Raw genomic sequence first — 23,811 nt, forward strand, 5'->3', positions numbered from 1 at the left:
CTGAGGTCCCGGAGGGGAGGGAAGTCAGGTGTCCAAGAAGAGTGGTTACTCCTTAAGGAGACGATCCTCCAAGCCCAAAGGGAGGTAATCCCAACACAGATCAAAGGGAGCAGGAGGGCACAAAAACCCCCATGGCTCACCAACAGCATCCGGGAATGTCTTCTAGCTAAAAGGGAGGCACACATCCAATGGCAGGAAGGAACCATCACCAGGGAGGATTATATTGCGGTTGCTCAGGGCTGCAGGGGGGCAGTCAGGAAGGCCAAGGCAGAGATGGAACTGGGACTAGCTTCCCAGATCAAGGACAACAAGAAGTCCTTTTTTAAATACACAGGGGGCAAAAAGAAGGTACTGGGTAACGTGGGGCCTCTGCAAAACACATTAGAAAATCTGGTCGTCACACCAGACTACAAAGCTAACCTATCTAACATCTTCTTTGCCTCCATTTTCCTGAGTAGGGACCAGATCAGCCCCCGCACCGGGTCCACCTCAGGCCCCAGGGGAGGCGCACCTAGGCCAAAGGTCAGGGAGGATCTAGTCAGGAAACTTCTGGAGGACCTGGATGTATTTAAAGCAGCTGGTCCAGACGATCTCCACTCCAGAGTGCTGAGGGAATTAGCTGAGGTCATTGCGGGCCCCTTGGCACGGCTTTACGAGCACTCGTGGTACTCTGGTGTGGTGCCAGAAGACTGGAAGAGGTCCAGTGTGGGTCCCATCTTCAAAAAAGGGAGGAAGGAGGACCCAGGGAACTACAAGCCAGTTAGTCTTACCTCAATCCTGGGCAAGTTTTTTGAGAGAATTATTCTGGCACATATCCATGAGGGGCCAGCAGGGGAGATTATGCTTAGGGACAACCAACACGGGTTCATTAGCAGCAGGTCCTGTCAGACCAACCCGGTGGCCTTCTACGACCATGTCACCAAATCCTTAGATGCAGGGGTAGCAGTAGACATAATCCTTCTGGACTTTTGGAAGGCCTTCGACATTGTCTCTAACCCCGTTCTCATTAAGAAACTGAGGGACTGTGGTGTCGACACCTACGTAGTCAAATGGGTCGCCAACTGGCTGGAGGGCTGCACCCAGAGAGTGGTGGTGGATGGGTCACTTGTGACCTGGAGGGATGTAGGCAGTGGGGTCCCCCCAGGGCTCAGTCCTCAGGCCCGCACTGTTCAACATCTTCATCAGTGACTTGGATGAGGGGGTAAAAAGCACCCTGTTCATATTTGCTGATGACACCAAGACGTGGGGGGATGTGGGAAGGAAGGAATAGCATACAATCAGATGTAGACAGGTTACAGGGGTGGGCGGACGAGAACAGGATGGGATTTAACACTGACAAGTGCAAGGTGATGCACCTGGGGAGGAAGAACCAGCAGCATACCTACAGGCTGGGGAACTCCAGAGGCAGAAAAGGATCTTAGAGTCATCATTGATGCCAAGATGAACATGGGCCGGCAGTGTGGGGATGCAGTGAGGAAGGCCAACTGCACCTTGTCATGCATCCACAGATACATCTCAAGCAGGTTCAGGGAGGTGATACTCCCCCTCTACGCGACACTGGTCCGGCCGCAGCTGGAGTACTGCATCCAGTTCTGGGTGCCGCACTTTAACAGGGATGTGGACAACATGGAGAGGGTCCAGGAGGGCCACTTGCATGATCGGGGGCAGCAGGGCAGGCCCTACAAGGAGAGGCTACGGGACCTGAACCTGTTCAGCCTCCATAAGAGAAGGCTGAGGGGGGGGATCTAGTGGCCTGTAGTCAGAGGGGACCAGCAGGCATTGGGGGAGTCCCTGTTCCCCCAAGCACTACCAGGAGTGACCAGAAATAACAGTCACAAGCTGGCAGAGGATAAATTCAGATTAGACATCAGGAGGCGCTACTTCACTGGCAGCTAGAATCTGGAACCAACTTCCAAGTGAAGTGGTGCTGGCTCCTACCCTGGGGGTCTTTAAGACAAGGCTTGACAATCACCTTTTCTCTTTCCTGCCATGGCAGGGGGTCGGACTTGATGATCTGCTCAGGTCCCTTCCGACCCTACTAACTATGAAACTATAAGAGAATTACCTGCAGACAGTAATAGATCAAACTGAAAGCAAACTACATAAAAGGTAAAACACCCATTCAGAATGCAAATATATAAGTATTTAAAATTAAACATAAGAATTCCATTCTAGCATGTTGCCAGCACATAGTGAGTACACATTAGCAACTATGCAAATGGTGCAGAATTAAAGCCATAGTATTGTTAGAAGGACAGTATACAATGAGAGAAAAAGCATACCAGAATTTCATAGATTCATTACTCTAAGACTGTTACAGAAATTAAATCTTCATATTTTTGGCAAAACAGATCTACCATAGAGAAAGATGCTTTTTCTCCTTCAAGCTACATTTCAAACAAGTAGCAAGGGGAACAGATGGATTCAAATGGGTTGTAATAGTTATCTGTTTTCATAACTCTCTCAAGCTTTTGATTGGAAAATGCAAGCAATCACTTATGAGAAGAAGCCCAATAATGTTCTGCTACAACAGTAATCATCTAAGAGAGGATGTCTCCCTAACTCATTATGATTTCTAGCCTACCCACAAAATTATTTGCAAGTTTAAAAAAGATACATTCAATTTGGTAGGACTACATACAACCGGTTTTTAAAAATATTAGAAAAAAATAATTTTTACTGTATGTTACTGCAGATAAACAAAGACCATTACATCATCTTTTCTGAAAATGTACAACAGAAACAATCTGCTTGTACCTTTTTTTTCTCCTTAAGAAGTTTGGGTTTGGAGAAATTTAAAAAATGTGTATACCAAAATTTATTTCATCATGAGCTAAATGTTTTACTATTTAAAAATCTATAAACATAACTGAGATCTCTCACTGGGATTGCAATGTTTCAAATTATGTAGGTCCGTATTATGGTACATCTTCAGAGCTTGGTTTGAGTTACCTGATATCCCAAAGAACTGCTGATTATATACTGAACGAAAGGAAGCAAGAGCTAGCTAGAGTTAAATCATTTTGATCCTTACACTGCGTTTTATGGGGTTTCTAAGAATGTTTGTGTCACTACATAGTTGCTTTTTGAAGAACTCTGTAGAAGCTAAGGTGCTAATTATTTTGTAAATTTAATTACTGTCAGGGCATACAGGCTTTTTTCTATTTATGGATCCAAAGAAATAAAAATAATTACCCAAATTCATGTTTGAGTTGAAGGAACTCTAATTTTCTGCTTAAGGCAAACAAAATCTTAGTTATAGAAGTAGTAAAAATGCCATTTACACATATGAAAACATGACTTGACGCATAAAACAAACCCACAGGCTATGGTGAATTTTATATGTACGAGTTCTTGTATTACTTTTGTGTAAGATAACAGAAAATGATATTAATAACAAATAAATATGATTCAGGTAACACACTACTATGTGTTTTACTACTATAAAACACTTTTGTATTTGTGTATGTGTGCTTATGTTCTCACACACACACACTTCTGTTATTAGTATCAATTACTATCATTAGTATCATTGTTATTTGCGCTTCACACACTGTGTATGCATGCATGTATTATGGCAACATATATATTATGGCAACACACTATATATGTATGCATGTACGTCTACATGCACACAGTATGTATGTATGTCTACAAACACTATACATATGCATATATGTCTGCACAATCACACACTATAAGAGAGTGAGAGTGAGGAGATCTCTCTATATCTATCTATAGATATCTTCTTTAGCAATCCCTTACAGCTGAGGATGATCCTCTTCCATGACTACCTTATCTGTATGTCTGAAGTTGGCTGATGAGCAAGGGCCTGGGTTTTCTGTTCACTGTGTTTTGCCATGGTGAAATCCAAATTTTCTCATTTTAAGGAGAAAAACGCGGGAAATGGTGGGTTTCCCCTTGCAGGCTAGCAGAATTCCAGCCTGCTACGGGCTGGGGGGAGCAGCAGAAGGACAATCAGGCAGGGGATGCCATGCACATGGCTCCCAGACAGCCTGGAGAACAGCTCCCCACAAGTAAATCTGGTGTGGAGGACAAGGAGGGTGGAATTGAGGCCCTCATAATGAAGGAGGGAGTTGGGGAAGACTGGGGCTGGGCCTGCTGCCCAGTCTGAGCAGGGTGTGGGGCTTAGGGCCTGGAATGGGACGAGGCCTTGGGTGGCTCATCTGGGGGAGGCGGGGCTGGCGCCTCACTGCTGCATACACCACCTGCCTGCCTGGCACCAGCACAGGTAGAGGCACGGAGTATTGCTGGGCTGTGGGTCAGGAGTGAGGGGCAAAGGCATGGGCCGGGCACTTGCATATCAGGACTAATCAGCACCCCAAAGCAGTTGCAGGGGAGAGGCGGGGCCAGCCACAGCTGGACCCGCGTCCTGGTGAGTAAAGGGGGCAGAGGAAGCTGTGATTTTCTATGACAAAAAACCCAAAATGAAATGCCAACATCTGTAGGTATTTGGAATTTACTTTATTATAGTGATTGAGGCACTGATAGGCTTCCAAATGACTTTAAAATTGTAAATATGTCAATAAAATATTGTGTTCAACTGATACATATATACATACACATATATAGTGGCACTTCATTTTAATCACGGAAAAATACAGATGTTGGGGTTTTAATCAGAGAATTCGTAAAGTTATATATATTTTAAATCAGAGAATCTGTGATTTTTAAAAAGAGAAAACCAGGATCTCTGCTGTTGAGGCTTATCTAGGATCAACAGACTATACTGCAGCTCAGACATGTGTTTCCGTGTGGGGTGGGTGGCACAGGATTCTTGATTTGGTCTGTGACATGCTGTTTCTGCCGTTCCCACTTTTCTATCCTCTGTGCTGTCATGAGGTTTCAAAGTATTGAGATTCCTGCAGAAGATCCGTCTGGGGCAGTCCTAGGTGACAGTTTCCCACAAGTTAACATAAGTAAATGCTTGATTGCAAAAGAATGGCAAGGTTGTTTCATCTATCGCCCCAATAGATTTGGAGGATCTTCTGGAAGCAGCACTGATGGTACTTCTCCAGCAACTTTAGGTGTCTCCAGTACACTGTTCATCTCTCAGCTCCGTACAACAAAGTAGGGATCACAATTGCCTGATAAGCTTGAACATCCATTTCTTCAGGCGTCCAAAGGCTGCAGTTGTGCATTTGAGGAGATGTTGGATTTCTTCATCTATGTTGCACAAGAGATGGCTGTTGAGGTACAGGGCATACTCGGTGTTCTCCAGCATCTCAAAATGGATCTGGATTACAGAAGCTGGGGACTGTTCAGTAGGAATATATTGTATACATATAAAAGCTCCTAACAAACACATACACACATATATGTGTGTATATATATATATATATACACACACATATACACACATATATATATATAGTGTGTGTGTGTGTGTAGACATACATATACACATATTAATACACACACACTATATGCATGTCTACATACACTATACATGTGCATGCATGTCTATACATACACCCACACACAAACAAAATATAGCTATGTGTGTGTGCATACACGTGAACATAAGCACATACACAAAAAGCATTCATCAGAGTACACTGTAGTGGAGAGGTGGGCAAAATATGGCCTGCAATTCGGTTCTGGCCCACCAGGCCATTCTGTCTGGCTGCAGGGCCCCTAAAAAAATTTATAAAATCGATATTTATCTGCCCCTGGCTCCTCTCAAAGATGACAGGAGCCAGGGGCAGCAGGACCCAGGGGAAGCCCTGGCAGGCTCCTTCAACAAGAAGGGCCTGCCTGGCCCCGCCCCCTATCAGAAGCCCCTGCCTAGCAGAGGCATCTGGCCTGGAACCATTCATGTCTGCAGGAGTGGGAAACTCATGTAAGAGCAGAGCACCGAGGCAGGAGAGGACTGCAAGAATCATCCCAGTTCTCAGAGGCGGGCCAGCTCAGCTCCTGCTGAGCCTCACAGTCTGGCTGTGCAGCTGGGAGCCACGTGGTGCTGGAGCAGGCAGGCAGAAAAGTGGGGAAAGCCACAGTGGGGGTGGGCGGGAGTAGAAGCAAGTGTGTGTGTGGGGCCTGCAGTGTTCTGGGGTCGGGGCCAGCAGGGCCCAGATCAGGGCAGCCGGGGTGTGGGCTGGCAGGGGCCTGTGGAGTCAGGCTAGGCTGTGCCAGCAGGGAGAGAGGGGAGCTGGCCTAGCTCCATAGAGCCCTTACTGGCCGGGACCCCACACTTACCCATCTGGGCTGAGCAGCAGAGGCATGGAACAAACTGGTGCTCAGCGCTGAAAAAAAGCAGCCCCTCCCTCTCACCAGTGCTTCCTGGTGCAGCCACCCAGGGCTGTCCTGTGTCTCCGCTGTGTCACTGCTGCCAGCACAGAGCGGGAACAGGCAGCCATGCATGGCCTTAAAGCAGCTGCACCATGGAGTACTGGTGGCTGGAGGGGGAGGTGGTGCTTTTCTCTGATGCTGAGCACCAGTTTGTCTGATGCTGCAGCTGCTCAGCCTGGGTCCTGCGCTAGGTCCAAGCACAAGCTGCTACTTGTGGCGGAGAAAAGCAGACCCCCACCACTGCTGCTGGGCAGTGTTCAGTGTGGCAGTCGGGAGCATTTGGCTGTAATGCAGATCCTTCACTGTCGCAGATCCTCACCATAGCCAAACACTCGTAGAGCCAGCACAGGGCCTAGGGCAGTGAGCGGACACATGGAGCACAGCAACAGCCAGGCAGGAGTGCGGGGCCAAGCTGCCAGGGCTGCGCTGTATCAGGAGGGAGGTAGGAGAGCTGGGCTTGGGCGCAGATTTGCCCACAGCCTGCCCCCCCTCAGCACGCAGAGCCCCCACCAATGTTCCTGCAAGCCCAGGTGCCGCCAGCTGCTTCTGCCATCCCTGGCGCTGAAGCTGGGCCGGTGGGCAGGCAGGGTAGGAGCGGGGAAATGGCTGCAGCAGGCAGGAAGAAGGGACAGCGTGCAGGTACGTGGAGTGCAACAACAGCCAGGTGGTTTTGCCAACTGCAGAGTGGGGATGATACTTGTGTACCTCCCAAACAGCTGCACAAATAATAGGATTACTGAGTATAAAATGTCTTCAAGATACAAAATGCTAACTAACTGGTTATTTTTAACAGGCCAGTAGCCTTCATAGGAGAGCTGGATTGTAATAGGAAATTCCCAGACACCTGGGACAAACATACAGCTCAGAAGGGAAACACAGCTACCAATATACACTGAATTTATATGCTACAATAGAAGGAAGAAGGTGGCAGATGAGCAATTCTTTCCTAAGTTACACGACAGCCCACCAATAATTATTTCAAGATGGCCTGGGGTGGAATTAGGCAGGGTTTGGCCAACAGCCTTCTTATACTTTTGTATTTTAATGCAATTAATTATCAGAGCTTTCCCCATTAGAACATCTTTTTAAATTTTTCAAAAAAGGATTCTCCATTGCTAAGCAGCAGCAATTTATTTAGAATTCCCCACTCTTGAGGAATTGCTAGATCCCCCCTCTTTTCAGGTAGAACAAATACTTATAGAAAATCATGGTTAGTATTAAAGAAAATTATTGACTTACATTTATTCAAGATGGCCATTGCTATTGCTGCTGCAGCTCTGAGGTTGGATGATTGTATCATGTGACCCTATGAGCTAAAATACAAAAGCCTTAGGAAAGGGTAACTAAAGATGCATCCAATACTTAGGACAAAACAAAAAACAAGGACCCCCCCAAAAAAAACCCCATAATAAAAACTCCCAGCCAACTAAAACCACATATTTTGAAAGAGCCACAATAGCTTTTGTCATTTTAAATTTCAAGTAATATTTAGTCAATAGTATATTTCTGATCTTAAACTTATTTTATTACAGTGGGAAAAAGGTAGTAAAGGGAAAGTTTATATGGCACACTAAATTTGCCTTTGAACAGGCCAGCAAGCCACAAAACTGTTGGGAGTAAATTTTCACATCTTAGAAGCTAGGGTACTTTTTGTTTCAATTCAGTCATACACATTAATCTCGTCTACATAGTGATGTTACACAGAAGTTGTTGGTTTGTTCTAGATGCATAAGATTAACTGTAGCAGACTGAAGTGTGTCCATACCACTTTGTTATGGTAATTTCCTCGTTAACTATTGTGCTCACCCACTTCGGCATTAGTTCAAACTCATCACTCAGCATTCTGGGCATATATTCCCTCGTGCACAGTTCCACAGCTCTGCTCTAATTTTTCATGCAGTGTATTTTGGGATGCACAATGGAGCTCTACGAATCCTGGGACCTGGAGGTCACACTCACAACTTCCCATGATTTTTCTGGAATCCATTAATTTTGCCAGTGCCACTTCTGAACTGGTCTCAGGAAGTATGAAGGACTCAGTACTGATCACTGCAATCAGTGCTTAACAGGAACAGTATAATGTGTGTGCATTTGGATGTGGGCAAATGGATCTGACCTGCTGCTTCTCAGGGCCACTGATGTCTTGGCAACATGATTAATGGAAAAGGAGCAAGAGAATGACATTGAAAATTTACTTGTGCAGAAAGCATTTACCTGAAGCACCTTTACATGGTGGAGTACCACATCTGGCTCCAGGCATCTGGTTTCAGGCAATTAGCAGTGACTGGTAGGAGGACAGGGTAGTAATGGGGGACAGGACTGACTAGCAGTGCAGGCAGAACTTCAGGATGGCAAAGACAACTTTTTTACAAAATCAGTACTGAGCATTCCCTGGAGCTACAGCTGCAAGACTAACCTAGAATTCTTGTCAAATTGGAACAACTTGTTGCCATCACCATCCAGAAGTTCATCATTCCTAACAACTGGCTTCCAAGCAGTACTCTGCTTGTTGTTGGCAGAACCGTTAAGGCTGCTAGCCAGGAGACCACTGACAGCTCCGAAGGGACGGAGTCCTCAATCTGTACTGGAGTTATGGTTACAGTAACGTTGACATACTGTTGACTTCAATCAGTCATGGGGGTGAGGGTTGGGAAGGACGATGGTGCTCTCATGCATCCTTGTTCTGTGGAAGTGTTATCACTGTTCATGCGGGGTGGTTTGGCAAGGTCCATGATGCAAGAATATTTAGGAAGTTAGGTTCTTTGATAGAATGAACAAGGAAATATTTGTTCCTTGGAACCCAGAGGATATATGGAGTTATATGCCTCCTCTCTTTCGGGTAGATCAAACCTTTTGGTCAACACTTGATGTGAGAAAGGAGTGGCTGAACTTTACCTACAGTTGCACAACAGCAGTGGAGTGTGCTTCTGGAAGGATGAAGGGGAGACAGGTTGTGTATTATGAAAAGGTGGGAAGTTTGGGTTTTTATCATTACGTACTCCGGTGCACATAATATCTGAGAGACCAAGGGAAAATTCTTGACAGATGAAGCAGGTAGTGGACACTCAATTTGGGGCAGCCGAAAGTGAAAAAATACTACGTGACCAAGAGAACAAGGTCAAGGATTCAGTATGCTCCTGTTATGAAGCTATGGGGTAGGTATAACTAACATGCTTTGTAATCAGGAAAGAGTTTTAATTTGAGTCAACTAAAAACGGACAGCACAGAGAGGTGAGTGTTACAGCATTTGTGGGTTGAGTTGTATATGTATTGTTTCAGAAAATTTGTTTTAAAAGACATTTATTGAGTTGACAATAATCCACAGCTAACAATGCATATTCATTACAAATTAAAACACTTAAAAATGTAGTGCAAATTTAAGAACAATGATCTTTACACATGACCTTGTTAATAAGTACTCAAAAACTACAGTAGAGCAATTTGCTCTTAAGTGTTCTCCATCTCCTGGGGGACTAAAAGCAATGGGAAGGACTTCTAAAGAGACTGATCAAAATGATGGGACCAGTATATAGTACATCCTCTGCATTTTACAAGACGGTGATGCAATCCGGTGCAATGTTTGACCTTTGTAACAAAAGTTGCTCTACCACAGCTATTTACTTCTTAACACTTTGTCTCATACCCTTTGCCAAGGCCAGGTGCTCCATCTTGAGGGTTTTGTTTCATTTCAACCATTTGAGAAAGCGCCAGAAAACGTTCCTTCACTTCACACTGCTTTCATGGCTTTCAGTTAACTTGAGCCTAATTTTTTATCAAACACATCCTTTCTAGCATCTTGTTTTAATTCTGAGTTTTGATCACTTCTCTGTACATGGTAACTTCCCTTATCGCATGATTTCTGGCATTCCAAGGTGATAAGAGAAATCAAATAAAACAAATACCTATTGATCCACTCCTCATGGTCTCATCCCAAGAAAAAGAAGATCTTTTTTTCCCTTGATTTTAGAATGCCATTCCAGTCTTCTCCTCCTACCTTCAAGAAGGCTGAACATCTTCTAATGTACTTCACAACACCTGAAGGCTTTTTATGAGACAGGGAAGACAGGTGTATGAATGCTTGCAATATTTTAAAGCTTCAGTAGGCCCTGAGCTGAGTGTTTGGTGCCCGTTTTCTTTTGTGAGGTGGATACAAATAATATTAGTAACTGCATGTGTACCTCTGCAAGCTGTATTTTTTGCTGGAGGATGTCATCACATGGTGAGTCACAATCATAGAAAGCAGTAAAGAAAGCGACTCTTGATCGGCTATCAGCCCTCTCCCCTTGCTCCATGGAAGGATCAACTATACTTAAACCCCAATCTGCCAAATATCTGTCTAACCTTCTCTTAAAAACTTCCACCGATAAGAGATTTTAGACTTCCAACATATCCTTTGGTAAACTAATCCAGTATTTACAGTTAGAAAGTTACTTCTCGTGTCTAACCTAAGTCTCCCTTATTGTTGTTCAAGCCCATCACTTCTTGTCCCAATCTTCATGGACACAGAAAACAATTTACAACCTTCCATTTTGCAGCAATTTTTTACATATTTTAAGACTTATCATTTCTCTGAGTCACAAGACTCCTATTTAATGTGAGAACTGGGAGGATCTGTGTGCTGCTGTTTACCATGAGGTTTTCTCCCAAGTTGGACTAGACTAGAAGGGAAAACATTAGCTATATGTACAGACCCACTAGAGCTCCTTTGCCTTGTAATGTTTGTGCCAGAATGGAACGTTCTCCTTGGCTGAAGTTCTCTTCTCTGATTCCTTCAGATCAGCATAAAGTGCACTGCCAAATTAAAAGAACTCAGCAGTAAATGTTCTAAATTCAAGGCATTACAATACCTTTCAATAGCTATGAATTTTGACATGCCATGCATTTGGTGGCGTTTACTTCATGAAATATAACTTTCGTAAAAGTTGAGCGCATCCATTTTTTTCTTCTTGCATTTAAAGCCAGCATGAGTATTCACATGCAATTCTGTTTTTTAAAATTTCTGCTACTGACATCTTCAACAGGAGTGCAGGAATGCCAGAGTGGTGAGAGGTCCACATTAGGTGGAGGGAATCAAAAGGAGACTGATCGGCAAGTAGTTTGAAAAGGAGGCAGCAAGTGCGGGTGACATTTGTGGAGTCTGACTTGACCCACAACTTAATGGAATCCTCCACATCAGATGTACAAAGCTTGATAACTGGGGGGAGTGGGGGAGAAGAGAAAGGAAGTCAGTAAGGAAAGACTATGGAGGTAGAGTATGTGGTATGTGTGAGACTACATGATGAAGAGAAAACTTGATAAATGTAATATATCCCCCCAGCACAGATGTCACATAGATAGGGCCTGATTTAAATTGCAATTTTGCATTTTTCATGAAAATCACAAAATTAAGTGATTTTCAAAAAAATACATTTTGCCACAAAATACCACAATATGGCCACTTGCTAGGGAGTTCTGGGATTTTATTATATTACGGGATTTTGTTATAACAAGATGACTGCTGCAGCAAAAGCCTAGCAGCCCAGGGGAGCAGGGAAGCGGTCACAAAAGGGACAGGGGGAGGAGAGAGCTTGGGGATGTGTAGAGGAAGAGCTATTTGCTCCTCTGGGCAGGAAAACTGGGGCATGGGGGGTTGAGGGAACCTGGGGGGCTGCCTTGGCAGACTGCTGTGACACTGGGTAGGGTTTGGTCCTAGGCTGTTTGGTCCTCCTGGCAGGAAAACTGAGACACTAGATGTTGGGAGCAGGGGGAGAGAACACACGCACAGAGGAGCAAACAGCACCACCCACCCAGTGCCAGGACAGTCCGCCAGGGCCAGGCACCCCCCACCTTCATGCCCCAGTTTTCCCATCCAAAAGGAAAAAACAGACCCTCCTCTTCTTGGCATCAGAGTCATCTGCCAAGGTAGTTCCCCAATCTCCCGCAATCCAGTTTTCCCACCTGAAAAAGCAAACGTCTCCTTCCCTACCTATCCCCAAGCTCTCTCCTCTCCGTTTCTTTTGCAACTTCTTCCCTGTGGGCTTTTCAGCAGTGATCAGAGGCCTTGGGAGCAAGGCCTCTGCTGCTGCAATTAAACCCGACCCTAAACCTTAAGTCAAATCAGGGGGCATGGCAGTGGGGCACCATGACTTGGATGCAAAAATAACGGCCCCTGCCACAGTCAGGCCAGGATATTAGTGAGTTGGGCCCACAATATAAGTCAGGCCCTACAGACAGACCGGAGCGGGCAATTGTTTCGGCTAGAGGACTGTTTAATGCATTTTGGCATGCTGTTGAGGGCTGCATGGGTAGCCCTGCCCCTAGACAGGTACCCCGCCCCCTAGTCACCATCTTGGGACCAGAAGTTCCATTCCCTAAGCCCTGACCTTTGCCAAAGTTCCTCTCCTTGCCCCCAGAAGTACTCCTTTCAGTAAGGGGGTCTGCCATCTCAGAACCAGAACAAAAAACAAGTTATATTCTAAAAATCAAAACACCTAATACAACATTAATTTGATTTCAAAAAATATTTTTGTCGTGATTTACATGTGTTTGCATAGTGTACACAGAGGTGATAGTATAATAGGTTAAAACTAAGTTTTACTCTTGTATATCGTGGGGGGGTGTAGAGGATTGTTGGGGGTATGGGTGGATGGGTATAAGTGTATGTGGGGGGGTGTGGGGGAAAGCAATGTGTGTGGGGGGAGGGTCGCTGGGGGAGTTGTGTGTGAGAGAGGCTGTGGGTGCATGGCAGTGTGAGGGGGGGTGTAAGTACACAGATTCATAGACATTTGGGCTGGAAGGGTCCTCGGCAGATTGAGTCCAGGCTCCTGCCCCAGTGGCAGGAAGCAGGAGGTCAGCAGGGATCATACATTCAAAGTAGGTGCTTGAACCACCTCTGGTGGCAGTCTATTCCAGACCTGGGGGGCTTGGACAGTAAAGAAGTTCTTCCTTATGTCCAGCCTGAAACAGTCATGGAGGAGTTTGTGACCGTTCGACCTTGTCATCCGTTGGGGTGTTCTGGTGAACAGATGTTCCCCTAAATCCTGGTGAGCACCCCTGATAAACTTACTGGTGGCCACCAGGTCCCCTCTGAGCCTGCACTTTTCCAGGTTGAAGAGTCCCATGGCTCAGCCTCTCATCATAAGGTCAGTTTTCCTGATCTCTCATCGTGTGTGGCTCTCCCTCTGCACCCTCTCAAGCTTCTTCACATCCTTTTTGAATTGCAGAGCCCAAAGTTGGATGTAGTACTCCAGTGGCAGCCTCACCAAGGCCAAGTACAAGGGGAGAATGACATCCTGGGATTTGCCTGAGAAGCATCTATGGATGCAAGCCAGCGTTTTGCTAGCTTTACTAGCCTCAGCATCGCATTGCAGGCTCATGTTCATCTCGCGGTCAATCGTGGCCCCCAAGTCCCTTTCGTCAGAAGTGCTGGCCAGTGAAGCACTGCTGAGCCTATAAGCATGCTGCAGGTTTTTCCTCCAAAGGTGGAAAACCTTGTGTTTTTCAGTGTTAAACACCATCAGGTTCTCATCCGCCTGTTTCCTGAGCCTGTCAAAGTTTGCCTGGATCACCCTCCTGTCCTCAGGTGTGGTTGTTTTACCCCAGCGTTTGGTATCATCGGCGAACTTGGCCTGTCTGCTTCTGATACCAATGTCTACATCATTAATGAAAATGTTAAATAATATAGGTCCTAGGACAGAGCCTTGAGGGACCCCACTGGTCACAGGGCACCATGACGATTGACTTCTGTCAACCACCACCCTCTGGGTCCTACCACAGAGCCAGTTCCCCAGCCAGCAGATCATGGTGGGGTCAAGGCCACAGTTAGCCAGTTTTGCCAAGAGGTGATCATGGGATACCAGATCAAAGGCTTTTCTGAAATCAAGATATATGACATCAATCTCTTCTTCCTTGTCCAGATGATAGGTCACCTGGTCATAGAAGGAAATGAGATTGGTCAGGCAAGACCTACTTGCAACAAACCCGTGCCAGCTATCCCTCAGGATGTTGCCGTCAGCCAGTCAGTTAAGAATGGCCTCTTTGATAATCTTTTCTAGGATCTTCCCCGGGATGGAGGTCAGGCTGATGGTATGGTAGGATATGCATGTGGCTCCTGCCTATTAACATGCACTCCCACCCCCACCCCCTCCCTCATTGCCCATAGTCCCTGCCACCAGCCACAGCAGCAGGTGGTGAGGCCCTGGGGCGCTCATGGCCCAAGGCAGGCAGAGCCCCTGCCAGCCTGGGCTCCATGCTCTTGCTGCCCCTGGCCCCAGGTCACTACCGCAGGCCCCATGCTCTCGCCCACTGCCACGTCACCCCCCCGCCACCACAGCTGCCCTTCTCCCGCCGCTTCCCTACCTTTCCAGCTGCTGCTCTGGTTCCTGGTTACATGGTCAGTACCACAGAATGCAGCAGGAGCCAGCCTGACCAGCACTGTACAGAACCAGTTGGGAATTGAAGGGGCTGGGCCAGGCCAGGCCAAACTGGTTTCTGCTGTGTCCTAAGGTCCTGGCTATGCAACTAGGAACTGCACGGTGCTGGAGTGGCAGGTGGGCGGGATGGGGAATTGGCAGTGGCAGCAATGGCAGGTGGGCAGGCAGGAGCCCAGCGATAGTGCCCCAAGCCAGCCCCCCCCCGGCTCCATAGAGCCTCTTCCAGCCTGGGCTCTGTGCTCCTGCCACCCTGCCCTGGGCCCCGGGGCACCAGCGTGGACTCTGTACTCCTGCTCACCCGCTCACTGTCACTTCCCCCCTGCCTGCTGCCATTGCCACCACCACCAGTTCCCCACCCCGCTGCTGCTCCATCACCATGCAATTCCCAGCTGCATGGCCGGGACTGCAGGATGCAACAGGATCCAGTCCAGCCCCAAGGGCTGGGGTGATGGCCAGCAGTCTTCCCCTCCCCCCTGTTTTTAGCTGAGTTGGCATTCCCGGATGGAGGGAGAGCAGGGAAACAGCTTCAAGGTTGCCAGGCCAGAAGCTTCTTCTAAGCAGAAGCTTTCAGCTGGGGGCTGGGAGTGGGGCAGGGCCAGGCAGGCCATGCTGCTGCTCCTGCTGTATTCTGCCACACCTAGGTCCCACCACTGGCTACTCCTGGACCCTGCCACCATTGGCAGAATTGCCATTGGCCACTGGCGCTTTAGACAGGCAGCCACAGGCAGGTAACAATTTTCTAAATTTTTTAGGGGCCCCGCAGGCCAGACAGAATGGCCTAGTGGGCGGGATCCGACCCGCAGGCCATATTTTTCCAGCCTCTGATAGATCATACTGAGGGGGATGGGACTGAATGGCAAACAGGCGGAAAAAGGCTCCTAGCTCCATGTAACAGTGCCAGACTCCTTGCTAACAAAATTTCCATGCCCAGAACAAAAAAACAGTTTAATCCCCCTATGCAGTTTTACATTTTAAGACACATATTACGTACTACATCAGTTTCCTATAGCAATTTCAAGTGGGAATCTGGCTGATTTCTCCCCCACAGTGGCTTCACTACAGGGATCCACACTAGAGACAGGCCACCTTCTCAGGTCACGATTCTTAGCTGTCTTAACAGTTCTTCTGGTTGAAACCCATGGCATAAATGAGATCATTGGTGGCCTGCTCCATGCTTGCCAGGCAGTGTTGGATGCTTTCTGTCTTCTCTGGAGGTTTTAGGGAGCCCGTTTCTGTTAACAGCGTCCCTTGCAAAAATGCAGTCCAGTTCCTCATAGTATGGAGGGAGACTAGGAGAATTACCACTGGATCCTGTGATGGTCCCTTCTCTTGAGGTATATCTGCCAGAGTCCTTTGCTTTTGACTTGGCACTGAGACCAGCTCAATGAGATATTAACTTTATTTAATGTGACAGTGCTTGTCCATACTTCAGCAATTTGTATCCAGCTGGGATGGGTCATGCATGATTCAAAGAGGGCAGATAAATCCAGAACATCTGAAGGGATGCATGGATACTGTAATGACTATATGAAGTCAGTTCTAACCAATATCAGCAAAGAGGTCCTAATGCCAGCCTGCCGGCATTTAAACAGAGAACACCTCCCCGTCATGTCCTAGAGCAATGCTGAGCATACAGGGACCCAGACAGGTTGATGAGATGCCAAGCAATATATTTTGGTTCCCAGTTATATAGTACAGTCAGCAGCACAATAGTTAGGAAACTAATTCTGTGCAAGGCAGATTATTTTTACACCAAGGAGGATCACTTATTGTGACCCACCCAAGACGCCAAATAAAGAACTATGAAACAGATTTTGTGTGGACACAGAGTGTGATGCAATGCCTCTATGTAGACAAGCCCATCACCAGCTCCATTCACTGCTTTTTACCAACAACCACCACTCTTTAACAAACAGATTTGCTCCCAAATACAACCATTTAAAAGTTTTTGAAGAAAAATCAAGCTACAAATTACTCTAGTAAAACCAACGTGCATTTAGCTAAGGTTCTCTACTTTGAAATGAAGTGAAATGAGAGTGAAACAAATGAAGGAATTTTCTTCTTTATGTAGCATCTCCCCCCTTCAGACAAACCTTTATCTTAGCATGCAACTTGTATAAATTAATTTTGCCAGGTAAGAGCTAAAGTAAATAGAATTTTCCCCACCGCCAGGGCTTGGAAGCCACTTGGTTGATTTTTGCAGCCTCAGAACTACAGCAATCACTGCTTTATGTCTGCTTTTTCCTGTCCACTAATCTGGAGAAAGGGCTTATTGGTGGACCAATCTAGTTATGGATCCATTGCCTCCTGACCCACTCCATTTCTTAACACTCTTGTGATTATTCAGTGGGAGCTATTGCACTGAACATCACAACCCATTCAAATTTCTTTTCCTTTCTGTATAGATAAGCCCAACAGCTTTGGCTACATATATCTGTGTCCTTATTAAAGATCAATACCTGCTGAAACCTGAATTAAGAACTACTGTGATCTAATGTTACCTCTTTATGCATTCAGTTATTACAGAATCTCTATGCCCATCAGGAATTGACAGTAGAACCTTTTTAAAGGTTCCAGTCAGGTTCTCTGACCGAGGGGTCAGAGCAATGTTCATCAATACTATACAGCAAAAGTCCACTATGATTCCACGATACCCTTGTACATCCATTGCCTGCTTCAGTTTACAATGCTACAGACAGGAGACAAATGAACAACTGTTATTGTGGATCCACAGTGTTGAATGCTGCTTACTATGAAAGGTCATACTCTCTATCAGGTACATGATGTGTTCTACATTTACAAAGGCTTGAACATTTTCACGTTAGGTTCAAAATGACTGAAGGGATTAAATGTTCAATGGCTAACTGGATATTCAAGTTCACTTACGTTATCTAAACTAAACTAAAATTTCAGCGTCATGAAAGCAACAGATGAGTGAATTAAATTTTTCTAGGTAGTCAAAACAATTGGTCATAGGCCCTTGTAATGATACACGATATACAAGGTTTAGTATCATATAAAAAAGCTGTTTAAAATTTGTGGTTCTGTGAGCACTTCTGAGTCATCATCGTCCCCCCCCCACTATTTTACATAGGACATACGAAATAACATACAAAATAATTCATGGTATACAGAAGGCAAATTAGTTACTTAATTTGAGCTGTTCTGATAACAAGAACAAAGAGACGTTTACTTGATAGGCAACAAGTTTAAAACTGAGAAAAGGGATTTTTTGAACAATGCAAAATTAGCCTAAGAGTTATTGAAGGTATCATTAAGGTTCAAAACTCAGCAAGATTAAAAAAACCCTACACATTTATATGTATAATTAGGCTACCCAAAATTATAATACAAATTCTATTTTTAAACATTAGTTTTAGAAAAAATATGAACTTTTCTGCTTCAGGGCATAAACCAAACAAACAATGGTAAGACAGCTTCCTGTCATGGCAGGTTATCCCAGGACTCTTTACTGTATGTTTTCTGCACCTTTTTCTGAAGTGTCTGATACTGGCTAACACATTAAGATAGGGTGCTGGAACAGACAGAACAGTAGTATGACTTCCTGAATAATATCAGGTCTACGAGCCAAATCCACAGAATAAATCTATGTAAACTGCCTTGCATCTCCCAGGGGTGTCTCTTGAGATATGCAATTGAAGCTGCCTTGGATATAGTCGAGTGTGTTTTTAGACCTCAGGCATTGAGATAGCTGCCAGGTCACAACAAATATGTATACATAATCTAATCTACTTAATCTCTGAGTGGAAACTCCATGTCCTTTAGATGCATCTCTCTAGGCTACAAACAGCATACATGTTTTACAGAGACACTTAGTCCTGTCCAAGTAATAACAGAGAACGATCCTTGCATCTAAAATGTGCAACTTGGCTTCTCCCAAAATCAAGTGAAGAGATGGGAAAAATACAGGTAAATTATAACAGAAGGTTGAATTAGGTGGCCATAATTACTTGTCTCTTTCAGAAAAGAGATATCCAAGGATAATAAACTGTTGTAGTGTGAATCTCTCAGTCTCTTAATGATGATGTTTCAACTACCAAGCAGATAGGGTTTTTTTGTCTGTATTTTTTTTTCTTCGGTAATGTGGTATGAAGAAGAACAGGTAGTAATTCACTGAATCAGACGAACTGTTCATCTCCACCTATATCTTGTCCAAAGGTTATCAGCATAAGGCATAAGAAACCTTGATGTGAGCTATTATGGGATAACACAATGATATACTTTTTTTTTTTCCTCTGGCAGATGCCACAACCAGTTGAAATTTAGACAAATACCATGAAGAAATGCAGAGGGGACTAATAAAAATTAAATACATTTTAACATGGCAGCTGAAATTCACTATTGATAAAATGCAAAGTAGTATACATTGAAAGAAAGCTGAACTATGCTTATACTCATTGTTAGGTTCCAGATTAAAATTTAGCTACTTGGGTGGGAGGGGGAGTCTTCAGTGCCACTGTGAACAGCTTGATATTGAGTGGATATTTTAAGCGATCAATATACAAATAGTGTTAGATTAAGGAAATGAATGTAATATCTACATTACAAATCTGTAACACATCTTACCTGAAATATGATATTCTATATGGTCACACTGTTTAAAATGACAAAAATCAATCAATCAATCACAATAATAGCAATTTTAAAGATTCAGAGGGTGTAGGTGAGGATTAAAAGAGAACTATTAAAAAAAATAAAAAAGATGAATAAGAGGGTGCTATGGCAAGCATCTGGCAGTAACCATGTAGTTAGGGTTGAAACCTAAATTCTTACTTTTTCTTTAAAAGAAGGTGACCAATGGGTTTAAAATGTCACACACTAGCTATTACAAGGTACATATTTTTTAATCCATTTGCTAAGCTTCTCTTAATAAAAATTAATAAGAAATCTTTACATTTAGAGAGAGACTCCAGACAAAAATCTTCCATTGATCAACTTTCCTCCCACCACTGACTGATCCCTTAAAAATCTAACATTAGCAGCATTTTTGTAGGCTCCATTTATTTGGATGAAGCTGGGTATAGAGACAATCTTGAATACATCTGGTGCAACAGGCAAGTTTTTAAGTCTTTTGAAAATGTTGGATTTAAAAATCATATATGTTACTTTAAAATTTTACTTGCTACATAAACGAACCTAACTGGCAGAGGACAGGGAACACCAACTGGAAAATATTTTAGGTAGGAAGGGAGAAGGGTAGAAGAGAGGATGCAGGGGGACACACATAAGCCTGTATCATAATTGTTAGTCCACAAAAATCTTCTTGGGAGGAATGTGCTTACAAGCTACTATACCACAACATAGAATAATTAATGCACAGTAGATAATGGATATTCTCTATAAGCACTGCACTTCTACACCATGCAGGTCCATCTATCATAAAAACACCTAGGAAATGAATATACAAATCTTTGTGGATAAGCAATTAAGGTTGCTGCACATATCACACGATAAACATCTGAAAGCAGTTATACCTGATGGTTCACACAGTTCCCTTTGCAAATGGTAAAGGATAAGTTTAGTTTAATATTACTCTGACCACTGTACTTGCATATTGCAGACTATACACTACAAACTTAATTCTGTCCCCTAGATATGCCAATCTTCCTTGGCCCACTGCATAATAATTATTCACCCTATTATTCTATCCTAGCACAATTAGAGTAAACATTTGCAATTACTAGCTTTGGGAGAAAATAATCCAGTATAGGATTGTGTGTAAAAGGCTGGGTTTATGGGAAGGAATGGATCTACATATACACACATACAGAAAAAAGTACAAAAGTCTGTGCCACCTTCCGAAATGATTTGTTTTCTCCGTGAACACACACAGAACCTTAATGGGAGATCATTCAGTGAAGTCTGCATCTTGGAGTCCAGAACATTTCCACCACAAGGACAGTCTCAATTATGGCATAAAAATCTAAAAAAAAATCAAAAATCTAGAGCTTCTATCGGAAGTAACCTGTGTGTAGACTAATTTATGGGGCTGAGGGCTCATATCCTTTTGCAGTTAAGGAGACCAGTAAGTTGATACTTCCCACATTTCTTTAAATATTGAGGGGCAACCCAACACTGATCTAGATATGTTGGATTCTCTATTCTGAAAATTACAACGAACCAGAAGAGGCTGATTTCTCATTAGATCTTTGCCAGAATCTGGACTGAGAAAGCCTCATTTCTGTCCTCCTCACTATTAGGATCTAACTTGGCAGCAAAGGAGCTTCCAATGACCATTTACTGTTCTCTCTCGATGAGTGTCATTTAGACAGCAAGGCCCTTGGCACCAAATTCATTGGACAATTAGCACTACAGGTTGTCAGACAGGAGTCTTTTCAGGTTGATCACGTCAAATTACTGATACTGTACTAGATTAGGAACACTGGGGCATAATCCAGCTCAGAGCTCCAGGTAAATTTAACATCCCCGCATTATAGCTTCAGGCAAGGGTAGCTTCATGTTCCCACAACCAAAGGTTTTTAGAGCCTTCATATGCTAGAAGCCTGTCAAGATTAAATCTCCTAGTACAGATTTAGCACCAGTGCCACCAGTAGTACATCATCAGGCAATACCCTCATCTTAGCAGTGGTCATCCCAGCTGTTGGAGTAACCAACAGGATCTAACTAAATCCACAATGACACAAGCAAAGTACTACATTTACTCAAATCCAAGACAAGCCCTTCCCCACCATCAACATAAGGAAAAAAATCCTCATCTTGGATTCAGGGCAGGCAGCAGCAGCTCAGTTCCAGATCTGGCCCCAGGCTGAACAGCTTCTTTGAGGGGGAAGGGGGAAGGAGTGCAGGGGTGACTGGCAGGGGGAGTGGGGGAAGCCTGCAGCTTCCCCCCATTCCACCCATAACCACTGCTCCCTCCCCCACTTTACTTTCTGCTCCCACTCCAGTCCCTCCAGCCCTCACCCTGCCTGGCCAGGAGCTGCTGCTGCTTCTTCCTGGCTCAGCCCCAACTGCCCCAGAGGGGAGCAGAGCTGAAGCAGAAGGTAAATGGGGGCAGGCTGCAGGCAGGAACAGATGGTGGGGGAGGTAGCCAGGCTGGACTGGGTTGTACTGCTCCTGACTACCCTGCTGCCCCAGAGAGGTAGAAGGTAAGTGAGGAGATGTAAAGGGGGGGGTGGGGCTATCTGCAAGGATAAGCAGGGAGTGGGAGGCAGGCAGCAGCAGCAGGGGTCTGGCCTTTTGTTCCCACCACTGCTTTCCCCACCACAGCAGTTGGGGGGAGAGGAATGAATTTAAGAAGACTTTCCACTAATCAGATTTTATACATGGAAAGTTATAACAAACTTACAATTTTCCCTGTATAGAATCCAGTCATGGGTGGGGGGGAGGTCATCTTAAATATGAAGTTGTCTTCAGAATTCTTGACAAGTGACAACTTCAGAACTCTTGAAAACAGGTGACAACATAACAAGCACAGTTCACAAAATTTGCAACACAATACAGAGGGAGAAAGCCTTGCCAACCCAGTGGATGAAGTCAGTCATCATTCCCTTTCCTAATAAAAGGGAAATCTCCACCAATGCACAAACTACCACACCATCATTTTTATCAGCCATCCAAGCAAAGTACTTCTAAAAATAACACTAAACAGACTCAACCCTCAAATAGAAACCGTGCTGGCAGAAGAGCAAGCTGGGTTCAGAGCAGGGAGACAGACCATGGAGCAAATTTTCAACATCCAAGTACTGAGTAAAAAGCTCCATGATCACCAAAAAGAACTTCACCATAAATTCATAGACTTCAAGAAAACTTTTGGTAGTGTGGCACTCTGGCTCATGGTAAAAAGCATAACTTCAGCAGATTCCTGATCACACAAATAGAGAACTTTACAGCAATGCAAGTAGTGCTGATTGACAACATTGTTCAATGGCTTGCAACTTCAGTAGGAGTGCACCGAGTTGCCTGCTCTCACCATGCCTTTTCAACTTCTTCCTTGAGCAAATCATGTCAGACGCCTTAGAGAATTTTACAGGAATTACATCAGTTGGAGGACAGAAGATCAATAACCTGCACTTAGCTGATGACATCGATCTGATAGCACGGACATCTGAAGAGCTTCACAATGAGGTGTTCAAGACGAGGCTGGACAGGCACCTTGCCGAGCTCATCTGCGCCCAATACTTCTTGCCCATGGCAGGGGACCGGACTTGATTGTACAGGTCCCTTCTGGTTCTATGATTCTAAGAACTTACAGAAATGCTGAACAAAACTGCAAAGAGCTACAGAATGGAGATAAGCACTGAGAAAAGAAAAGTGATAACAACCTCCTAGATCACCAACAGCAATGTAGATATGAAAATCAGCAATGCAAAACTAGAAAGAGCAACAAGTTTTAATTATCCGGGAGTCACCATCACAGAAGACTTAATATCTGAAAAGGAAGTCAAGGCCAAAATAGTTGTTGTCACCAGCCAGCTAACAAAGCTGAAGGGAATCTGCACAAGCAGCAATATTATACAGAAGGTAAAGTTACATCTGCTGCATGCTGTGGTCATCTCTACGATGCTTTATAGCTGTGAGGTATAGGTGCTTAATACCAAGTTAGAAAACAGAATTGAAGCATTTGAAATGCACTACTTTAGCAGACTGCTGCCTGCCTTGTACACTGAGCACCAGACCAGTAAGTGTCAAGCAGCAAATCAGTGAGGAAATTGGAAACTACAAACTATTGTTGGAGGCTGTGCAAAGAAGGAAGCTGCAATGGTTTGGAAACATCACGGGAAGACCGGACACCCTTGCCAAAACAGGCTGTCGTTGGACTTGCAACAGAATTGGTTCCTGAAAACTGCATCTTAAGTCGAAATGTTGTAACTCAGAACCAATCTCCCGTAAGAACAATATTATAAATGGGGGATTGGTTCCTGAACCAAAGGTCTGATACCCTATTTTTACCAAAAATAACTGAGAATTTTGTACTCAATCACTTACAGATGAGTAATATAGCTACATGAATGTATTTATATTGTAAATAGCAATCAAATAGATTTGGAAGGACTTTTCATAGTTTCATAGTTTCTAGGGTCGGAAGGGACCTGAGTAGATCATCTAG

The 23,811-nt window shown here is 44.5% G+C and overlaps 1 protein-coding gene across 5 annotated transcripts in view; it reads right to left on the bottom strand.

The window, feature by feature from the left end:
- Positions 1-23,811, bottom strand: part of PLAG1 (PLAG1 zinc finger) — a 47,190-nt gene that overhangs the window by 17,119 nt on the left and 6,260 nt on the right. Inside the window, exon 2 of one of the 5 annotated variants that reach the window (XM_019548273.1) lies at positions 7,552-7,625. The exons of the other annotated variants lie outside the window; for them this stretch is intronic. The gene's annotated coding sequence lies outside the window, so the exon portion shown is untranslated. The remainder of the gene's footprint in view (positions 1-7,551; positions 7,626-23,811) is intronic. 5 annotated transcript variants of the gene reach the window in all.

Source organism: Crocodylus porosus, unplaced genomic scaffold (genome assembly GCF_001723895.1).
Source record: "Crocodylus porosus isolate Cpor-Errol unplaced genomic scaffold, CroPor_comp1, whole genome shotgun sequence".
Taxonomy (NCBI): Eukaryota; Metazoa; Chordata; order Crocodylia; family Crocodylidae; genus Crocodylus; species Crocodylus porosus.